Source organism: Pan troglodytes, chromosome 1, assembly GCF_028858775.2.
Source record: "Pan troglodytes isolate AG18354 chromosome 1, NHGRI_mPanTro3-v2.0_pri, whole genome shotgun sequence".
In the NCBI taxonomy this organism is placed as follows: Eukaryota; Metazoa; Chordata; class Mammalia; order Primates; family Hominidae; genus Pan; species Pan troglodytes.
The window spans coordinates 191,793,510-191,813,869 of NC_072398.2; the positions used below are offsets into that span (position 1 = coordinate 191,793,510).

At 43.1% G+C, this 20,360-nt stretch overlaps 1 protein-coding gene across 2 annotated transcripts in view; it reads right to left on the bottom strand.

Moving 5' to 3' along the window:
• Positions 1-20,360, bottom strand: part of MACF1 (microtubule actin crosslinking factor 1) — a 378,870-nt gene that overhangs the window by 304,828 nt on the left and 53,682 nt on the right. The window lies entirely within an intron of this gene.

Below are 20,360 nucleotides of genomic sequence, written 5' to 3' on the forward strand. Positions count from 1 at the left end.
TCAAAAGAAGAAATTACATCTTCTTTGTGTGTGTGCGTGTGAGGTGGAGTCTTGCTCTGTTGCCCAGGCTGGAGTCTAGTGGCGCAATCTCGGCTCACTGAAACCTCTGCCTCCCAGATTCAAGCGATTCTCCTGTCTCAGCCTCCCTGGTAGCTGGAATTACAGGCATGAGCCACCACGCCCTGCTAATTTTTGTATTTTTAGTAGAGATGGGGTTTCACCATGTTGGCCAGGCTGGCCTTGAACTCCTGACCCCAAGTGATCCACCTGCCTCAGCCTCCCAAAGTGCTGGGATTACAGACACGAGCCACAATGCCTGGCCTATATCTCCTTTTATATCAATTGGCCACAACTCATCCCTAAGAAAAATAAATCTTTGCATTAGTACCAGAGTAGGGAACCAGAAATTTTATTAAAAATAGGCTTGTATCTTGCAATCTGGTTGAAAGAGGAAAAGCCATCATAATAAGTCTTCATCCTGCATTTATATAACAAATACTTTTTACTTAAATTTGTTTATTTAGAGCAGCTTTGAGGAGGGTGATGGAGATTATGGGGGTCTAAAAGCCCTCCAAGCTCCTTACTAGACTGTAATAAAAGCAAAGGAGAGCATAACTTCATTTTTTTTTTAATTTCATTTTTGAAACAGAGTCTTGCTCTGTCACCCAAGCGGAAGTGCAGTGGTGTGATCTCAGCTCACTGTAACCTCCACCTCCCAAGTTCAAGTGATTCTCCTGCCTCAGCCTCGTGAGTAGCTGGGATTACAAGTGTGTGCCACCACACCTGGCTAATTTTTGTATTTTTAGTAGAGACGGGGTTTCACCATGTTGGCCAGGCTGGTCTCGAACTCCTGACCTCAAGTGATCCACCTGCCTCGGCCTCCCAAAGGGCTGGGATTACAGACATGAGCCACTGCGCCCGGCAGCATAACTTTAAACTATAATATATAAACTATACAATTAGCACTGGGAAAAACAGGCAAAAAGCTAACCGAGACAGTCTAAATTCTACCATCAACTCTGACCTCTTTGATCACACATAATTGAATGCCTACTGTGTGTGTGTCAGGCAATGCTCTTTACATATATAACTCTAATCCTCTCTAATTCCTATTCTTTCAGGTAGAAATTATCACCCCCATTTTATAGAACAGGAAACTAAGACTTACAGAGATTAAGTAATTTGTCCAAGATCACATAGCTAATAAGTAGCAGAGCTGGAATTCAAACCCAGGCCTCTTCAATTGCCTATCTAGTGCTTTTTCCACCAGTTCAATGGCATTCCAGTATCCTGACTCTCCCATGTATGGTTCATCCCAAAGACTTCCAGAAACAGAAGATGTAGAAGGGCAGCTAAGTCCCACCCCAACTCTGTTCTGAGTGGAGCAAGTTTTCCTAGAGCAACACGGGGTCGGGGGAAAGAAAGGAAGGGGTGGAATATGAGCAAAGACAAAGATGGACATCAGAAAATAAGTGTGTGGGGGAGTTCACCTTGCAGCTAAAAATGAAATTGAATAAGGGCAGGCAGCCCTGGCTAAGATAAGATGACTTCAGTCAAAACTGCAAACAAACCCTTTTCCTGATGACATCCATTTCTCCCCTGTAAACAGAAGTTAAAATATCACTTAATCACTGTTTAATCATTCTCCATAAGTTCACTGCAATTTAACTTCTTATGTTCTGACTGCCTCCAGCATGCTCCTAGACAATCCAGGAAAGGAACTAAAGAGACCATCAAGAGGCGGCTAAGGCTGACAATAAAGCAGAAAGAAACTTTCAATACGCATTAAGTCTCCAAAACCATTTTACCAGTTAGAAATTTTTTATATTATGATCACAAGCCACCTGATCTCTTGGCTTTCCAATCTGACACCTGATTCATGCCATAGCCATGCCTCATGAAGGAATTCCAGGAGTGAGACACCAGACCAGAATTTCACTCCTGAGGGTCAGGACTTTAGGACTGCTGGAATGTGCCCAGTAAAGACGTGGGGGTGTCTGGGCAGCTGAAAGCCTCCACACGAGAATTCAGTAAGGACAACTGCTGAACCCTGGGTTATGGATTTAAAAATAAACCTCAGTGACCCGCATGCCTTAAGAATCATTTGGGAAAGAACGTTGCTGAATCCAGCAACTATGTGCCCCACTGGGGTGAACCACAGAGAGGGAAAAAGAGAAAAATGCTTTTACTACCCCTTTCAAGGAGTATGATAGGACAAAAAGACAAAGGAAATCCAAAATTGGCTTCCCCAAGAGCAAAGACTTACAAACTACCTGTATTTCTATATTTCTTATATTTTAAGGTTTCAGGAAAGGTGTTAGTACATGTGCACTGTCTGTGAGGTACTAAGATTATGTTCAGTACATAAACGAATGAAAACCACCATGGCACATGTATACCTATGTAACAAACCTGCACATTCTGCACATGTATCCCAGAACTTAAAGTAAAATTTAACCAAAAAAAAAAAAAGAATGTTGAAAAGGAAAATTACAATGTAAGGTAGCACACTGGCTGACCTTTATGGGCTTACTGAGGACACAAATATAACCTCATACTCCTCTCCTGGAATTTGTAAGGAGAAGACAATGGGGAATAAAGATTTCCCTGACAGCCTAAAGATTTCCCTGACAGCCCAGATTCTGCGGAAATCCCCCTCTCGGTGATCCCATTTCTCAACTTGATTGAAATAACTACCACCCAGATTCCTGGAAATTGCCATTTTACTTATTCAATGGGGGAGCTTTATTGCCATGGCAGTGCAGCTTTCATAGCTACAGGATTTCAGCATTATGCTCACCCAAATGATTCTTAAAACTTAAGAGTCACTGAGAAAGGCCTAAGGGCACTTCAGAAAGCAATGGCTTTCCCATTCACCACAGCTTCTGGTATAGATGGCAAAGGAAATAGTGCCCGGAGCAAAACTGAGATGTTTCCCAGTTACCTCTTGGAGCTGACTCTCTGAAAGATGGTTATATTATCAATGCCAATCAGAAACTAGGCATGGAGATTACAGTCCTACCTTCCTCTATGAACACAAATACGCCTGCCCCCACCATCATCCCTCTCTCCATTAGCAATAACATTTACGAATGATATGTGGAGTGGCTCCTGGACCCCTCTCTGATGTTCCCTTTTTGCACAGCAAAATGATGACAGCCAGGGACTGATGATGCAGTTATTTGTACATTAGGCATCGATCTGGAAAACTCCTTCTATAGAAACAGTAGTTAGGCCGGGAAAGGTGGCTCATGCCTGTAATGCCAGCACTTTGGGAGGCCGAGGTGGGTGGATCACATGAGGTCAGGAGTTTGAAACCGGCCTGACCAACACGGAGAAACCCCGTCTCTACTAAAAATACAAAGTTAGCTGGGCGTGGTGGCACATGCTACTCAGGAGGCTGAGGCAGGAGAATCGCTTGAACCTCGGAGGTGGGGGTTGCGGCGAACCAAGATTGCGCCATTGCACTCCAGCCTGGGCAACAAGAGCGAAACTAGGTCTCAAAAATAAATAAATAAAAATCTCCTTTTCTCAAACCTCTAGTCTGATGACAGCGATTCCCAGTCCTTAGGCCCCAACGTAGCTCTAAGATCTCTAGACTATCTCAAGAGATACTACATAATTCTCAAATATATCTTTGAAACCGGACTAATTTTAACCCTCTTAAAGTTTATATTACTTAGCATTTTTGTTAAAGGAAGGAACTGTAATAAAATTAAACAAAAGAAAAAAAGTCACAATTCAAGGATCTTACTAAAGATTACTCCTAGCCAAGGCTTCAACAGCAAGCAATGTAATTTGGAGGAAAGGCATTCAACTGTACATCAGAACCCTGGGTCATGGTTTAAGCTTGTCAATAACTAGTTATATTACTTGGCCCAAGTATCCTTTGACTTCTCCAGGTGGGCTCAGTTCCTCATCTATCTTTTCATGACACTATGAATTTGGGATTGATCTAAAAACCTATTGATCTAAAAACCTGACTACTAAACATCTAGAGATAGAACCAGTGATGCTTAGTAAGTATAACAAGAATTCATATCTAGCTCCCCAAGCATAAGCAGAAATTTTCTACAGAAAAATGACTAAAATGGGGGGAAAAAGAAGGAAAGAAAGAGCCTCATATGCAAGGTATAAGAATCAAAAGTTAGAGGAACTAAAAGGAGGAGAGTGGAAGCTATGATTACAGAATTTAAATGAAGAGGACTATTAGAAGTCTTCCCTTCCTACTCTCAATTCTCCTTTAAATAATTCTGAATAACGAAAATGACTAAGAAATGGGACAAGCTAACACACAAATAAGCATTCTGGGTAAGAGAAGAATTGCTGTGTGCTATAAAATGGATTTAGAAGAAGAAAGTGAGAATTTTTTTTTTTTTTTGGAGACAGAGTCTCACTCTGCCACTCAGACTGGAGTGCAGAGGTGTGATCTCGGCTCACTGCAACCTGGGTCTCCCGGGTTCAAGTGATTCTCCTGCACTAGCCTCCCTCCTGAGTAGCTGGGATTACAGGCGCTTGCCACCACACCTGGCCTTTTTTTTTTTTTTTTTTTGAGAAGGAGTCTCGCTCTGTCGCCCAGGCTGGAGTACTGTGGCGCAATCTCAGCTCACTGCAAGCTCCGCCTCCCGGGTTCATGACATTCTCCTGCCTCAGCCTCCCAAGTAGCTGGGACTACAGGTGCCCGTCACCACACCTGGCTAATTTTTTTTTTTTTTTTTGTATTTTTAGTAGAGACGGGGTTTCACCATGTTAGCCAGGATGGTCTTGATCTCCTGACCTTGTGATCCACCCTCCTTGGCCTCCCAAAGTGCTGGGATTACAGGCGTGAGCCCCTGCGCCTGGCCACACCCGGCTAATTTTTGTATTTTTAGTAGAGAGAGGCTTTCACCACGTTGGCCAGGCTGGTTTCAAACTCCTGGCCTCAAGTGATTCGCCTGCCTCAGCCTCCCAAAGTGCTGGGATTATAGGTGTGAGCCACTGCCCCCGGCAGTGAGGATTTTTAAAAGGGAAGAAGAAATTAGAAAAACAGAAAGCAGAAAAGAAGGATAAAATACAATCACAACATACTTGCATTTAACTATGCAAACTTGACCAGGAAGAGAAAAATAAACAGTACAAAAGTTTGCTCACAATTCCACTCAATGAGGTTTTACACCAAAGTGAAGTTATTTACCAGGATGAACATGAGATGAGAGGACTTGAATCTGAGACTTGAGCATGTCTAAGTCCGGTGTGCCTCTTCACATTGAGAGCATTCTGAATGCTGAACATGATTCTAGTTTTTGAGAATACTTATTTTTTCATATAAAATGTCTCCTAATTACAGCCAACTATTTCATATGGTATTCCAACTCTGTTCTGGCATATACACAAAACCATGTTTATATACTTTAATTTCTGGGTCATTTGAGATATTTTCCATGATAATTTTGATTATTTGGAATCCTCACTTTATGTGTAAACTTTACAACCTAACCTCCTGCAGGAAGATGAGATTTTACTTTGCAAGAGAGGATGGAGCAAGGTGGGGGAGGGAGAAGGCAGCCAAGAAAGTCCTTCTAAAAACTAAAGACAATACAGAAAAGGGCAAGAAAGACACAAAAATCTAAATTTCTGTGCCACTTCCTTAGCCACTCCCAGCAATTTGGGGAAGAAGGTAGCAGTTTATAAAACAAACAGCCCAGAGACTTAGGGCAGGTCATTCTGCACATCTCTTACTATGGCCAGGGAAATGCAGTGGCCAGGCACTTGCCCAGAGCCTCCACTAGTGACATTCTCCAGACCTGGTAGTAGAGTCACTGGGACGAGACCCAGCCCTGAGGGTTTCCCCTTTTCCTACTAAGATGTTTCTTGCTTCTCTTACTACTGTAAATTTGGAGGATCAGGGGCCCTTTCTCTATACCTTGGTTCAAGCTTTCCTGGGGCACAAGAAACATCACTACTCTCAGACAAAGACTACGAAAGTACACAACCCAACCCTCGCCCTTGCTTTTGCCAAAGAGTAGTTCTTCATGATGAAATTGATTCCCTTGTTGACATTCAACTAAGAAGACACTGAGCCTCTATGATGCGTCCACACAGAGAATAAATCTTTCCCTTTGCCTCTGACTGATAAAAAGTTAATGCCTAATGGGAATGTCTGCTTCCTTTTCATTCTATTAAAAAAAAGCCCTGACTTTGCTAACCTTAGAAAGCCACATTTGGAATTACTAATCGAAAAAATAAAGCTACACTCAGCATTTGCCATACACAGTAGCAGTAATATTTACTGGGATAAGCTCTTACTATGTGCCAGGCACTGTCCTAAGTATTTTCCACATATTAACTCATTCAATTCTCATTATAACCCTATGAAAATGGTCTACTATAATCCCCATTTTATAGTTGCAAAACTCTAGCCTAAAGAGAAAAGTTAAGTAACATGCCCCAAATCACACTAAGTGATAGAGTATCATTCAAGGTCAGATCAGTACAGCAGGTCCTTTGGGAACTACTGTTTTGGGTAGATTTCATAAAAGACAGGAAGAAAGAAAGGCTAGTAGAAGCAATGACCAAAAACTGGGTAGATTTTGTTGCTGTTGTTAATCTCTGCACAAATGTGCGGTAAAGCACGATTAAGTCTCCCTTAGTTCTATTTAGCTATCATTCCTTCCCCTACACCCCTTAAATACAGCACCTTCAGAGGCTCTGAAGTCTTCCCACAGCAGCTTAAGAAAAAAAAAAGAGAGAGAGAGAAGGCAGCCTTAATCAAAAGCGCTTTTCTTCTGGCAAACAAAAGGCCTTGGTATTTCCACAGACAGACTAGTTATTCTTAACCCTAACCAAAGATTCTTTGGCAGAGAAAGAAATATGAAAATGTTAGGCTTGTGGGAATGGCCTGTGCTTTGGGCTCTTGTATCCCACTCAGTAAAGCCAGCCTACTGAAAAACAAACACAGCCGCCCCTCAGTAACTCTGGACCTTCAGTTAACTCCAGGGTCTAAGTCTGGAGAGAGAAATAACAGAGTCTCTACTCCTGATTGTCTAACCCTCTTCCCTCCCTGCCCAGAGGGGACTGTTCAACAGTTTTTCAAATACACTAGGAAAAACACATCTGAAGATACAGACACAGAACAATCAAATTCTGACAGTGAAGGAAATGCAACAAGTGGTAGGTGGAAGAGGATAGAGATCAGGCCTAATCCCTGAACTCTCTCACTAGCCTCTCTGCTTCTTACTCCAAATCTACAGGTTTGGCATTTCCTAAGTGAATGTTTAAGATCTAGCAATTGTTTCCAGTGCTTTTTCTTTCTTTCTTTTTTTTTTTTTTTTTTTTTTTTTTTGAGATGGAGTCTGGCTCCATCACCAGGCTGGAGTTCAGTGGTGCAATCTCTGGTCACCGCAACCTCTGCCTCCCAGGTTCAAGTGATTCCCCTGCCTCAGCCTCCCGAATAGCTGGGACTACAGGCATGCGCTACCACATCCAGTTAATTTTTTGCATTTTAGTAGAGACGGGATTTCACCATGTTGGCCAGGATGCTCTCGATCTCCTGACCTTGTGATCCACCCGCTTCGGCCTCCCAAAGTGCTGGGATTATAGGCAGAGCCACCGCGCCCGGCCTCCAGTGCTTTTTCTACTCCACACTGGGTTTTGTAAGCAGAGTGTGTGGCCCTGAATGGTCCTAAGTGGTCTTTATTTTCCTAGCAAGGTAGAGAGAAATTAAAAGTATTCTGTTAAATGGGTCAGCAAGGACAAAAAAGGGAGGAGGGCTGTCTGCCAGAAGGCAAGAAGGCCCCAGCAGCACTAACCCAAGTATATCTGGGCTAACTCAGAATCTGTGACACTCCAACCTCATCCCTTGCATGAACACAGTAACGTTACTATAATAAAGTCTCTGAAGCTTTTATACTCAGTCAGTAAGCACCTTCTCCTTGCTGCCTTGCCCAGGATATAGTGAACAAAACTACTAAGAGGGCACAGGCCTGATGGCTCATCTCCTAGCAGCCAGGACTCTGTTAGAGTGGTGAACAAGAACAGCCACATATGAAAAGTGGCAGCCTGGCCTTGAAATCCCCAGAGTGAGCAGACAAATTAATGTGTGATTAGTATCTATAATGGTACCAAATCTTGAGGAGTTAAACCATGAGGTAATAAGGCCCCACATGGCTCTGACCTCTGGATCCTCTCTGATTACTCTGGAAGTAGGTCCTATTCTTGTTCCCAGGCAGGTATGAAAGGCCCAGGGAGTGAAAGGCACTGTTTAGCCAAGCTCAACCCATGAGCAAGTTTCAAATGTCTGGCATATAGTAGGCTCTCAAGTATTTGTTGAATGAATAAATGAATAAAACATTTAATCTTCAACTGCTATAATCAATTCTTTCCTACAGCCAAAGGGATAGAGGGATTATCAGAGAATTCTAGGCAGTGGGGAAGAAAAACTTTTCCCTGCCACTCCCTGGATAACATGGTCTTATTTTGCAAAGAATAATGCTCCCTTCTATATAAAATTCATTACTTGACTGTCCTCCCACAGAGCTGGATAACAGTCCACACTATCCTAAATCAAGCACAATGGCTCTTCTGCAGCTGATGTGCAACATTCAGAGTCCCCTGAAAGACGGCAGAGCACACTCAGGGAGGTTTCCACCGTAGCATTTTAAAAAATAATAGCAACTTGAAACAATCCAAATATTCAACAATAAATGAATGGCTAAATGAAGCCATTATCAACAAGATAACTTAAAATTATAATGTCTGGGCCAGGCGTGGTGGCTCACGCCTATAATCCCAGCACTTTGAGAGGCTGAGGCGGGCGGATCACGAGGTTAGGAGATCGAGACCACCCTGGCTAACATGGTGAAACCCCGTCTCTACTAAAAATACAAAAAAATTAGCCGGGCGTGGTGGTGGGTGCCTGTAGTCCCAGCTACTCGGGAAGCTGAGGCAGGAGAATGGCGTGAACCCGAGAGGCGGAGGTTGCAGTGAGCCGCGATAGCACCACTGCACTCCAGCTTGGGCGACAGAGCGAGACTCTGTCCAAAAAAGAAAATTATAATGTCTGTAACGAAACACTTAAAAAATCCTTATAATGTTACATGGAAAAGGCATGTAAATATGTGCATATGCTAAGTGAAAGAAGCCAGAGACAAAAGGCCACATGACTAAATTTATATAAAATATCCAGAATGAGCAAATCCAGGGCAGGCAAGTCACAAAGCTGATTAGTGGTTGCCAGGGGTTGGGGAGAAGGGGAATTACTGCTTAATGGATATGAGACTTCCATTTGGGATCATGAAAAAGTTCTGCAATTCAATAGTCATGGTGCTTGTACAATATTGTGAATGTACTTAATGTCAATGAACTGTACACTTTAAAGTACTTACAATGATCAATTTTTTGTCATGTGTATTTTACCACAATAAAACTGGATCGGGAGAAAAATACATACACACACACACACACACACACACACACACACACACAAACAGAAAGATTAATTATGTAAAAGTAAATATGGACCAGAAAGGAACGCAGACAAGTCCCAACGTCTGTTAAATTAAAATGGGACTTCATTGCTGTTGGACCACAAATAAAAATCACGAAAGGAAAATAAAAATGTCAGAAGCTTAGAGCCAGCCCTACAGTCACAATCACAAGCCTGCAAACAAGTGCTTACCAAGTGGGGGACAAGTTACATAGCTACCAGGCGCCAGAACAGCAGGTGTGTGTGCTATGGCGTGAGGGAAAGAGGTCTCAGGCCTTCCTCAGCCCAGTCCTCTAATCCCTCTTAAAAACATTCCCTAGTGCAAAGAAACCATCTGTTTCAACAAAGCCTGGAGCCCTAGAAGCATTTTAACTCCTTCACTGCTGTCCTCCCACAGATGGGCTTCATCCAATATTAAGTGCTTTGCTTTTCAAAAATGCCTCTAAATGATAGAATATAAGCTCTACAAGGGAAAGGACTTTGCTTTATTTACTGGTATATCCCTAATACCTGGGAATACATTTATATCAGTGGATATTCAATAAATTACCTGCTGAATGAATCCATTAAACACCTTTTTCCTATAATAGTCATTTCACTGATATCTTATTTTCTAAATTCTCCCTCTTCTTGTCATTTGTCCTCACTTAGAGTCCTGCCTGGCTTCCACAAATTCTGTTGACCAACAAATATTTGTCTAGTGTCTGCTTCTCTACAGTATAACCTGTCTTGTTTCTGTGTTGTTTATTGCTGGGATCCCAGTGCAGAGCACAGCACACACGGTAGGTGCTCATACACATTTGTCGAATGAAAGAGTGATTGGCTTTGGTCACCACATTTTATTAGTGCTCTGTAACGAGCATTTAAACTTGGCTAGGCATGAGCGAGGCACCGTGGGAATAATAGAAATGTCTATAAAACACTTCTCTCAAAAAAGCTTACCATTTCAATAGATAGATAAAACTAGCTTGGGAAAGTGATACATCAACTTGGACTACGATAATCAGAGAAGTCTTCATCAGAAGAAAGACCTGAAGTGAAACTTGAAGGAACAGACAGATTTCAGTTAAGTATAAAGAACAAGGGCATTCCAGGTAAAGAGAACTAAAGGGCAAGGAGAGGCTGGGCACGGTGGCTCACGCCTGTAATCTCAGCACTTTGGGAGGCAGAGGCGGGCGGATCACAAGGTCAGGAGATCGAGACCATCCTGGCTAACAAGGTGAAACCCCATCTCTACTAAAAAATACAAAAAAAAAAAAAATTAGCTGGGCATGGTGGCGGGTGCCTGTAGTCCCAGCTACTCGGGAGGCTGAGGCAGGAGAATGGCGTGAACCTGGGAGGCGGAGCTTGCAGTGAGCCGAGATCATGTCACTGCACTCCAGCCTGGGCAACACAGCGAGACTCCAGTCTCAAAAAAAAAAAAAAAAAAGAAAGAAAGGGCAAGGAGAGAGAATGAATGAGGGAGGATAAGACACAATGAGGAACAGGGTTTGTGTGGAACTGAAGGTGTGTTCTAGGAAAATAACGTGAGATAAGCCTGGTTAAGTAGGAAGGGGATGAGAGCATAAAATGTCTTTTTTTTTTTTTTTTTTTGAGACAGGGTCTTGCTCTGTCCCCAAGCTACAGTGCAGTGACAGGGTCATGGCTCACTGCAGCCTGGACCTCCTGGGCTTCAAGCAATCCTCCCACCTCATCCTCCTGAGTAGCTGGGACTACAGGCACACACCACCAGGTCTGGCTACTTAAAAAAGAAAGTTTTTTTCTTGTAGAGACACAGTCTCCCTATGTTGCCTAGCCTGGTCTCAGACTCCTGACCTCAAGCAATCCTTCTGCCTCAGCCTCCAAAAGTGCTGGGATTACAGGCATGAGCCACCAGGTCCAGCCATAAAAGGTCTTTGTAACAAATTTAGACTTTCAGTAATAGGAAATACTAGGAAAGTAGCTGCTACTTCGGTGTTAACTGAAGAGAGAAACAGGACACAGAAAACAAAATATGAGGCGGTTGCTGTAATTCAGGCACAAGGTGTTAAGTGACTGGACTAGAGTCATGGAATAGAGAATGGGGAGAAAAAGACAAATTTAAGGAAACTCTGAAGAACAAAAGAACTCAATGACAGATTGAAAATGGGGTTGATGAAGAGAAAAGAGTTAACAGATGTCTGCAAGGTTTCTCATCTCAGAGACTGGAAGAATGTGAGTTCAACTGTCAAAAAATGGGGACTAGGATAGAAAAGCCAAATTTAAGCTTGGTTTGAAAATACTGAGTTTGGGCTGGGCACAGTGGCTCACACCTGTAATCCCAGCACTTTAGGAGGCCAAGGGGATGGATCACTTGAGCCCAGGAGTTTCAGACCAGCCTGTACAACATACAGAGACCCCCATCTCTATGATCAACCAATCAATCAGGCAATAATAAAATTTACTTATACTACTCTGTTTAATCCTCATAATTTTATATGGAAGATATTATTATCCCCATTTTACAGATGAAAAAACTGAGGCTCAGGAAAAGTGAGTAACTTGCCCCAGGTCACTCAGCTGATAAATGTAGAAACACAGATTTGAGCCAGGCGCGGTGGCTCACGCCTGTAATCCCAGCTCTCAGGGAGCTCTGCAGAGGCGGGAAGATAGTTTGAGCCCAGGAGTTCGAGACCTGCCTGGGCAATATAGCGAGACCGTTCTCCACCCACACGCACACACACACAAAACATATATTTGAACCCAGCCCTGCCTGGATCCAAAGCCCATGTTCTTCCCACTTCACTACACTGCCTTACCCCTTAGAAAACTGCCACAGTTAAGAGTCAGAAGAAGAAAAAGACCCAACAAAGCAGACAAACAGCAATCAGATAGGTAAAGGAAAACCATGAAATACTCTCATTGAAGGTAAAAGAAGAGAATATTTTAAACAGGCAGGGATGTAAACAATTGTGTCCAATGCCAGTACTCCAAAACAGAATGAAGTTGGCACTTCAAATCTATCTGTAAAAAGTTATGCAAAGATGGAGCCCTGGACCAGGGAGAGTAGACAAGAGATCTCAGAGGAAACAGAGGCCCTGTCCAGAGCTAAACGGGCTTCTTCTCTCCTCTTATCACTGATAGACACCTTGGGTCACTACTCTTCAGCTACTACCCAGGCCTCATGCTGAAGTGCATCACCTTTCTCCATGTTGGTCAGGCTGGTCTTGAACTCCTGACTTCAGGTGATCCGCTCACCTCGGCCTCCCAAAGTGCTGGGATTACAGGCATGAGGCACTGCGCCCGGTCTAATTTTTGTATTTTTAGTAGAGATGGGGTTTCACCATGTTGGACCAGGCTGGTCTTGAACTCCTCAGGTGATCCACCCGCCTCAGCCTCCCAAAGTGCTGGATTACAGCCATGAGCCACCACGCCCAGCCCAAATTCTCTTTTAGAAAGATTTCACATCCCTGGCTGTGTGCGGTGGCTCAAGCCTGTAATCCCAGCACTTTGGGAGGCCGAGGTGGGTGGATCACCCAAGGTCAGGAGTTCAAGAAAAGCCTGGCCAACATGGCAAGACCCTGTCTCTACTAAAAATACAAAAATTAGCTGGGCGTGGTGGCAGGCGCCTGTAATCCCAGCTACTCGGGAGGCTGAGGCAGGAGAATCACTTGAGCCCAGGACACGGAGGTTGCAGTGAGCCAAGATTGTGCCATTGCACTGCAGCCTGGGTGACAAGAGCGAAACTCCATCAAAAAGAAAGATTTAACATCCCTGCTCTTTACTTCTCTCACCTCTTTGCATCCTAAACAAACTAAAATCAGGTACATACTTACTGGCTTAGCTATATCCCCACTTCCCTGTAAATGATCCCTATATAAATGATCTTTCAAACTGCTGCCAGTTATCTCTCCCCACCCCACCCCTCAAAAAATACCCACCCTAGTTGTTTATGTCATTCCTCTGTCTTAAAAATATCTAGTGCTGGCCAGGCACAGCTCATGCCTGTAATCCCAGCACTCTGGGAGGCCAAGGCGGATGGATCACCTGAGGTCAGGAGTTTGAGAGTAGCCTGGGCAACATGGTGAAACCCCGTCTCTACTAAAAATACAAAAAATCAGCCAGGTGTGGTGGCGGGCAAATCCCAGCTACTCAGGAGGCTGAGGCAGGAGAATCGCTTGAACCCAGGAGGCGGAGGTTGCAGTGAGCCAAGATCGCACCACTGCACTCCAGCCTGGGCAATAAGAGCGAAATTCCGTCTCGAATGAATGAATGAATGAATGAATAAATAAATAAATAAATAAATATCTAGTGCCGGCAGGGCATGGTTAAATAAATAAATAAATATCTAGTGCCAGCAGGGCATGGTGGCTCACACCTGTAATCCCAGCACTTTGGGATGCCAAGGTAGGCAGATCACCTGAGGTCAGGAATTCAAGATCAGCCTGGGGAACACGGTGAAACCCCATCTCTACTGAAAATACAAAAATTAGACCAGCATGGTGGCACACGCCTATAATCCCAGCTACTCGGGAGGCTGACGCAGGAGAATCACTTGAACCTGGGAGGCAGAGGTTGCAGTGAGCAGAGATATGCCACTGCACCCCAGCCTGGGTGACAGAGCAAGACTCCACCTCAAAAAAAAAAAAAAAAATCTAGTGCCCTCTACAGTCTCCCCACTAAACTATATGGGGCTGATAATCCCTCAAAGACAGGGACTATCAATAATCTTTGTATCCTGTCAGAAAGTTCTCAATGAAAGGAAGGAAGGAGATGGAGACTTCCAGTAAATGCAACAGGAAACATGGAACATGATCAGGGAGTGAGGCAATTAAGTTGATAACAAATTGTAAAAAAGTGATCTTCCAAATCAAAGGATTTCAAACCAAGAAGTCCAAAAGGTTCCCGCCATTCCACAATGAGCAAAAGATGCTATTTAACAACTCGTATTCATTGAAAGTACCATCCCCACAGTTGTTACAATGAGTAATCGACATAAAAGTAGTATTATCAGCCTGGGGTTTCTCCAACAACCAATACAAACCACAGCAGCATAGTGAGGATGAAGGCCTTAACCTTTCAATACTAATGCCTACATGATAAGAAAACAAAATCAAGGATGAGGGGGAAATGGTATTGTATGCTTGTTAGCTATACAGGCTCACTCTTTGAGAAATAGGGATAGTATAACAACCATCTCCAGTTGTAACAAAAAAAATACACATTGCAAAAACAGCAGCAACTGAAACCAACCCCAAAGTGAGTTTGTGCTGATGACCCTCTCTAGCCCAGTGACATGCAGTAAGCCTAAAAAGTATACAATTAAGGAGAGAAAAAACTTTAACAGGACAAAACTATCAACTATCCAAATAAGCACATGGTCTACTAGGTGCCTAGTGCTGTAAAAGGTGTTGACAGGCCTCACCCCAGAAGCATGCAGACTTCCAGATTCCCTGCAGTGGAGAGAATCGCCCTTTTATGACAGCTTTGCTTAAGCGCTCTGGGAATGGGAAAGGCATACAGTTCTCACTATGAAGGATGCAGGACGCAAGCCTGTCAGTGACTCAAGCCATTTTCCACTATCCTAACTGCTGCAGAGACTTTCTTATTGGCCCCCTACACACAAAGTCCTACACATGTGCCTTCTTTCAGTTCTCCAGCTAACCTCCAAATATCCCCAGTCTATCATCAGCTACAAAACCTCACGTTATCTGCTCCAGGATGTCCACTCCAAGTCAGAAACAAGGATGTACTCTCATCAAGTCTATAATTCTACTCTAAGGCTATCAGTCCCACATAACAGAAGCTGATTTGCACTTGGCTGTAATACATTGATTGAAAACACAGCACCAGTTCTAGTTCTTCCAGAGGCAGAAATCTACCAAAGCAGGGGTGTGTTGACACAGTAAAGTTTGTCAACCTATTTTATCAAATTAAGCTGGCCCAATTTATTACCTCGGTGCTAGCTCAGTAACAGCAGGAAAACAAAGAGAATCTCAATCTGGTACCAATCCAGGGTTCCAATGTGGGATTCCTGTACAATATTGATGGTCATTCTTGCTACTGCAGTTTCCCAGTCAACATTAATGGGTCCCTTACCACTACAAGAGAAAAGGGTACTAGGGTTGGAAGGATCAATGAAGCTATTTAAATGCCTAGAGTTGCTGTGAGAAAAGCTTCAGAGTAAAGCAGTGCAGTGATATGATGACATGATGGGAGCTGCTGACTAAGTGAGAAGGCCACTTGGCCCCTGTTCTACCATGAAATTAACTGGATAATAAAACATCTGAGCCAACTGGCCACTAAGCCTGAAGACAGGGCCATCCCTAGAGGACAAGGGGCCAAGAGCTATCAGAGAGGTATTCAGTGTTACAGATAGCCTCTTGTTACCCTCAGTAGCCTTTAAAAGTGAAATAAAATTAAAAGCCAACATCCAGAGCTTTGAATATATGTATTAAGACCCAGTGATTCCACTTGTGGAAATCCATCCTTAAAAAAAATCAGAAATGCACAGAAAAATTTATTTACAAGGATGTTCGTTATCATAGCAGTGAAAAATTAGCAATGTACATGCCCCGCTACTGGAGTATGTTAAATAAATGAACCTTCCATTTGATGGAATTCCATAAAACTGTAAAAAATCATGATGTAGATAAAGGTATAAAGAATGCTCACAAAATAATAAAGAGCAAGACAGAGAACTACAACAACAGATATATATAAAAGCAACATTATATACACATGGATAGAGAAAAGATGACAGAAATACAGCAAAATATGAGCCTAGTAATTTGTAGGATTTTGGTGATTTTATTAGTTTATTTTTCCCTGCTTTCTATAAGGACAATGTAGTCCATCATTTAACATCAGAAAAAAAGTCAAAAAAGTCTTTTTTCCAAGCCAAGTTGAAGAGGGGAAAAAAGCACCCCCTTAAAAAAAGAATTCACTCTCTGAGGGTGTATGTTGGGGTGTGAAAGCTTGTCCTGCTTGACTGTATGTGGTAACAGGGGACAGCCTTCTCAGAAGGCAGACTAAGTGGATGTCCCAAGTAAAGCTCTAAGATAATGAGAAACATGATCTGACAAATGTATCAGAACTAAGAGAACCAAAAAGGACCATGTTCTTTCTCAGTAGTCACTTTTTCCACTTATTCAACAATACTGTTGCTGTTCAAAATACCTGGAACCCCTCATCTGGAACTACCTACAGACTAGTAGTACCATCTTTCCAATGTTTTCAATAGTAGTGCATTTTCATTCTTTGAGATCGGGTTTAATTTTGTCTTGGGTAATATCATCTTTTGACCAAAAATTAGGTATGACTATAAAATGACTATGGAGTTTCTTTTTTTCTTTTCTTCTTCTTTTTTTTTTTTTTTTTTTTTGAGACAGTCTTGCTCTGTCACCCAGGCTCACCCACGATCTCAGCTCACTGCAGCCTCCGCCTCTTGGATTCAAGTGATTCTCCTGCCTCAGCCTCCTGAGGAGCTGGGACTACAGGCACGCACCACCACACCCGGCTAATTTTTGTATTTTTAGTAAAGATGGGGTTTCACCATGTTGGCCAGGATGGCCTGGATCTCCTGACCTCGTGATCCGCCAGCCTCGGTGTCCCAAAGTGCTGGGATTACAGGCGTGAGCCACCATGCCCGGCCGACTATGGAGTTTCTTATGAGGGTCATAACCTGGCACTGAAGAGAAAACCCACAAAAAGCATGCTTAAATAAAAGTATGCAGCATAGGCACCATTGTTAGAATACTTTTTTAACCTCCTATGGTGACTACTGAAGGACATTTAAATATATGAGTTTAGTTCAATTCAATTCCCCCAAATACTCTTTTTATGCTTAACTATGTGCCAGGCACTATGCTAGGTGAAGGAGACTCAAGGATAAATGAGACACAGTTCCCGCCTTTAGAAACAGTGTCACTAACATCTATCAGGCTCCTAGTCTGCATCAGATGTTATATTCACTATCTCATTTAATCCTCACAACATCTTGTAAAGTAAATTCTATCATCCCCTTTCTTACAAATGAAAAAACTGAAGCCTATGAAAGTTATAGAAAACTTGACCAAGAAGTAAAGACTAGCAGGAAAATCAAATGTTTAATAAAATAACTAAAACATAATGTGATATGCTCTAAAATAAGTATGTTTAAAGTGCCATGGCAACATAGATGAGGGAGAGAGAATAATTCTACTGGGAATACAAAAACAAAAACAAAACTTATGGAGGGAAAGTGAGACTTGAGCTAGGCATTGAAAGATGAGCAGAAATTTGGTACAAAGAGAAAAAAATAATGGGATTCCAGGCAGAGGGAATAAGACAGTATATGCAAAGGAAGAGAAGGGTAAAATTACATAGGTATGTTAGGGTATATTTCTTTTTTGTTTTTAATCTATCTATTTACTTAAGCGACAGAGGCCAAGCACAGTGGCTCACGCCTGTAATCCCAGCACTTTGGGAAGCCAAGGCGGGCAGATCATTTGAGGTCAGGAGTTTGAGACCAGCCTGGCCAACATGGCGAAACCCCATCTCTACTAAAAATACAAAAAATTAGCCAGGCACAGTGGCTCATGCCTGTAATCTCAGCTACTCAGGAGGCTGAGGTACAAGAATTGCTTGAACCCGGGAGGCGGAGATTGCAAAAAAAAAGACAGAGAGACAGGGTGTACTCTGTCACCCAGGCTGTAGTGCAGTGGCATGATCATAGCTCACTCCAGCCTTGAAACCCCCAGCTGAAGTAATCCTCCCACCTCAGCCTCCTGAGTAGCTGAAACTGAAACTATAGGCGCACACCACCATGCCCGGCTAGTTTTTTTTTTAAATTTATTTTATTATTAATTAATTAATTTGAGACAGAGTCTCGCTCTGTCGCCCAAGCTGGAGTGCAGTGGCGCGATCTCTGCTCACTGCAAGCTCTGCCTCCTGGGTTCACACCATTCTCCTGCCTCAGCCTCCTGAGTAGCTGGGACTACAGGCGCCTGCCACCACGCCTGGCTAATTTTTTTGTATTTTTAGTAGAGACGGAGTTTCATCATATTGGCCAGACTGGTCTCAAACTCCTGACGTTGTGATCCGCCCACCTCAGCCTCCTGAAGGGCTAGGATTACAGGTGTGAGCCACCGTGCCCAGCCACCGGCTAGTTTTTGTATTGTTTTTTTGTTTGTTTGCTTGTTTTTAAGAGACAGGGTTTTGCTACTGTTGCCCACGATGGTCTCAAACTCCTAGCCTCAACTGATCCTCCTGCCTCAGCTTCCCAAAGCACTGGGATTACAGTCATGAGACACTGCACCTGGCCATTATATTTCTGTTTTAAAAGTCAGTTATCTCATAGTCCTATCATAAATTTTTCTTAGTAAAGGCTAGTGAACCACTTTCTCACCACTCTACTTCACCTACCTCTCTGCTTCCCTAATTAATCCCTAATTACCTACTTATCCCAGTCATGGCACAGGTCTGGACTCTGCCAAAAATCAGGACTTGGGCCAATAGTTCAGCCTGTCATACCCATGAGAGAGGTCCATCTGGCCAGAAATCACCCCAATAACTAAGGTTTTTGACAGGCTTGAGAAATATAAGTTAAAGCCCTCCAGAAAAAGCACGAGCAGTGGAAAATATTGCACCCCAATTCTGACATCAAAACACCAAAAATTCATAGGAATTTGGGGATCAGAACTTCAAAAACTTGTACAATGTCTCTATTCTCCCACTGGATTCCCTTCAACAGTTACCCACTAGATGGAGGAATGTCTACAAGCTGAACCATGCCAAGAAAAGCAACAGTCAGTAACTAAATAAAGAGGGGAGCCAATTACCTCTTTCCATCAGCCCTTCTGGAATACACAAAGATATTAAGTGAAAAGAAGAAGGGAAGTAACCATTCACCTTAATCAGGGGGCACAGTGGGTGAAACTCAACCCACAGGAGGATTTGACAAAGGCAATGGTTTGTATCTAACTCTGCCTGGCAGCCCAGAATTGGGGGAATAGTTGTCTAAGACCTATAGCAACATTCCAAAAAATGATAAGGACTAAACCAAAAAAACTACATGTCCTCTTTCCAGGAACTTCTCCCACCTGAAAAAGACTCAGGTTGCAGGAGCAAAGAAGAGTTTAAATCTGATCCTTTCTTTGGGTCAACAAGAGAAACTGCTATATATTGTATGTTTTATGCTATAAAGACTATTATACAGTGTATATAAGTGAATGAAGCAAACAATAGTGAATGAAAGATTAGAAAACAGAACTCCATTCAAGGTGAGTAGTAGTGTGGAGAGAAAAGATCTATTACCTTCACTCTAAAGCCCCTTGCTACAGCTCTTTGTCTCAGAGAGGAAGGTGCATTTACACATATGCTTAGTCAGATGTGGGTATTCTTCCCTTCTTCACATGGTCTCTAGCACCAGAGAGCAGCACTCTTCTCACTCCAGACTCTGGGGCTCTTTGCTGTGTTATTTGGGTTCTGTACCTCTAAGATGAACTCAGAGTGATCCTTCCACCTCAGCTTCCCAAGTAGTTAAGGGTACAGGTGCATACCACCATGCCCAGCTAATTTTTTAACATTTCTGTAGAGATGGGGGTCTCATTATGTTGCCCAGGCTGGTCTAGAACTCCTGGGCTCAAGCGATCCTCCCATCTCAGCCTCCCAAAGTGTTGGGATTACGAGTGCGAGCCACCATGCCCGACCTGTATATCCCTTTATAGCATACAAAGCTCTCCATATATATTTCTTAGAACCAGAGTTCTTCAACAGATAGTGAAAGAAAGTAAAACATCTACATACCCTGGCAAGAAGGGAGTACAGATCTCCTGCCCACACCCTGTCTGCCACTTTCCTCATCCCTGAAAAAATCCAGTTTACTCCTTTCCTCCCTCTACCCCCTCCCACTCTCTCCACACCCCATGGTTGCTCTGGGTCCAGAATCCTAACTACT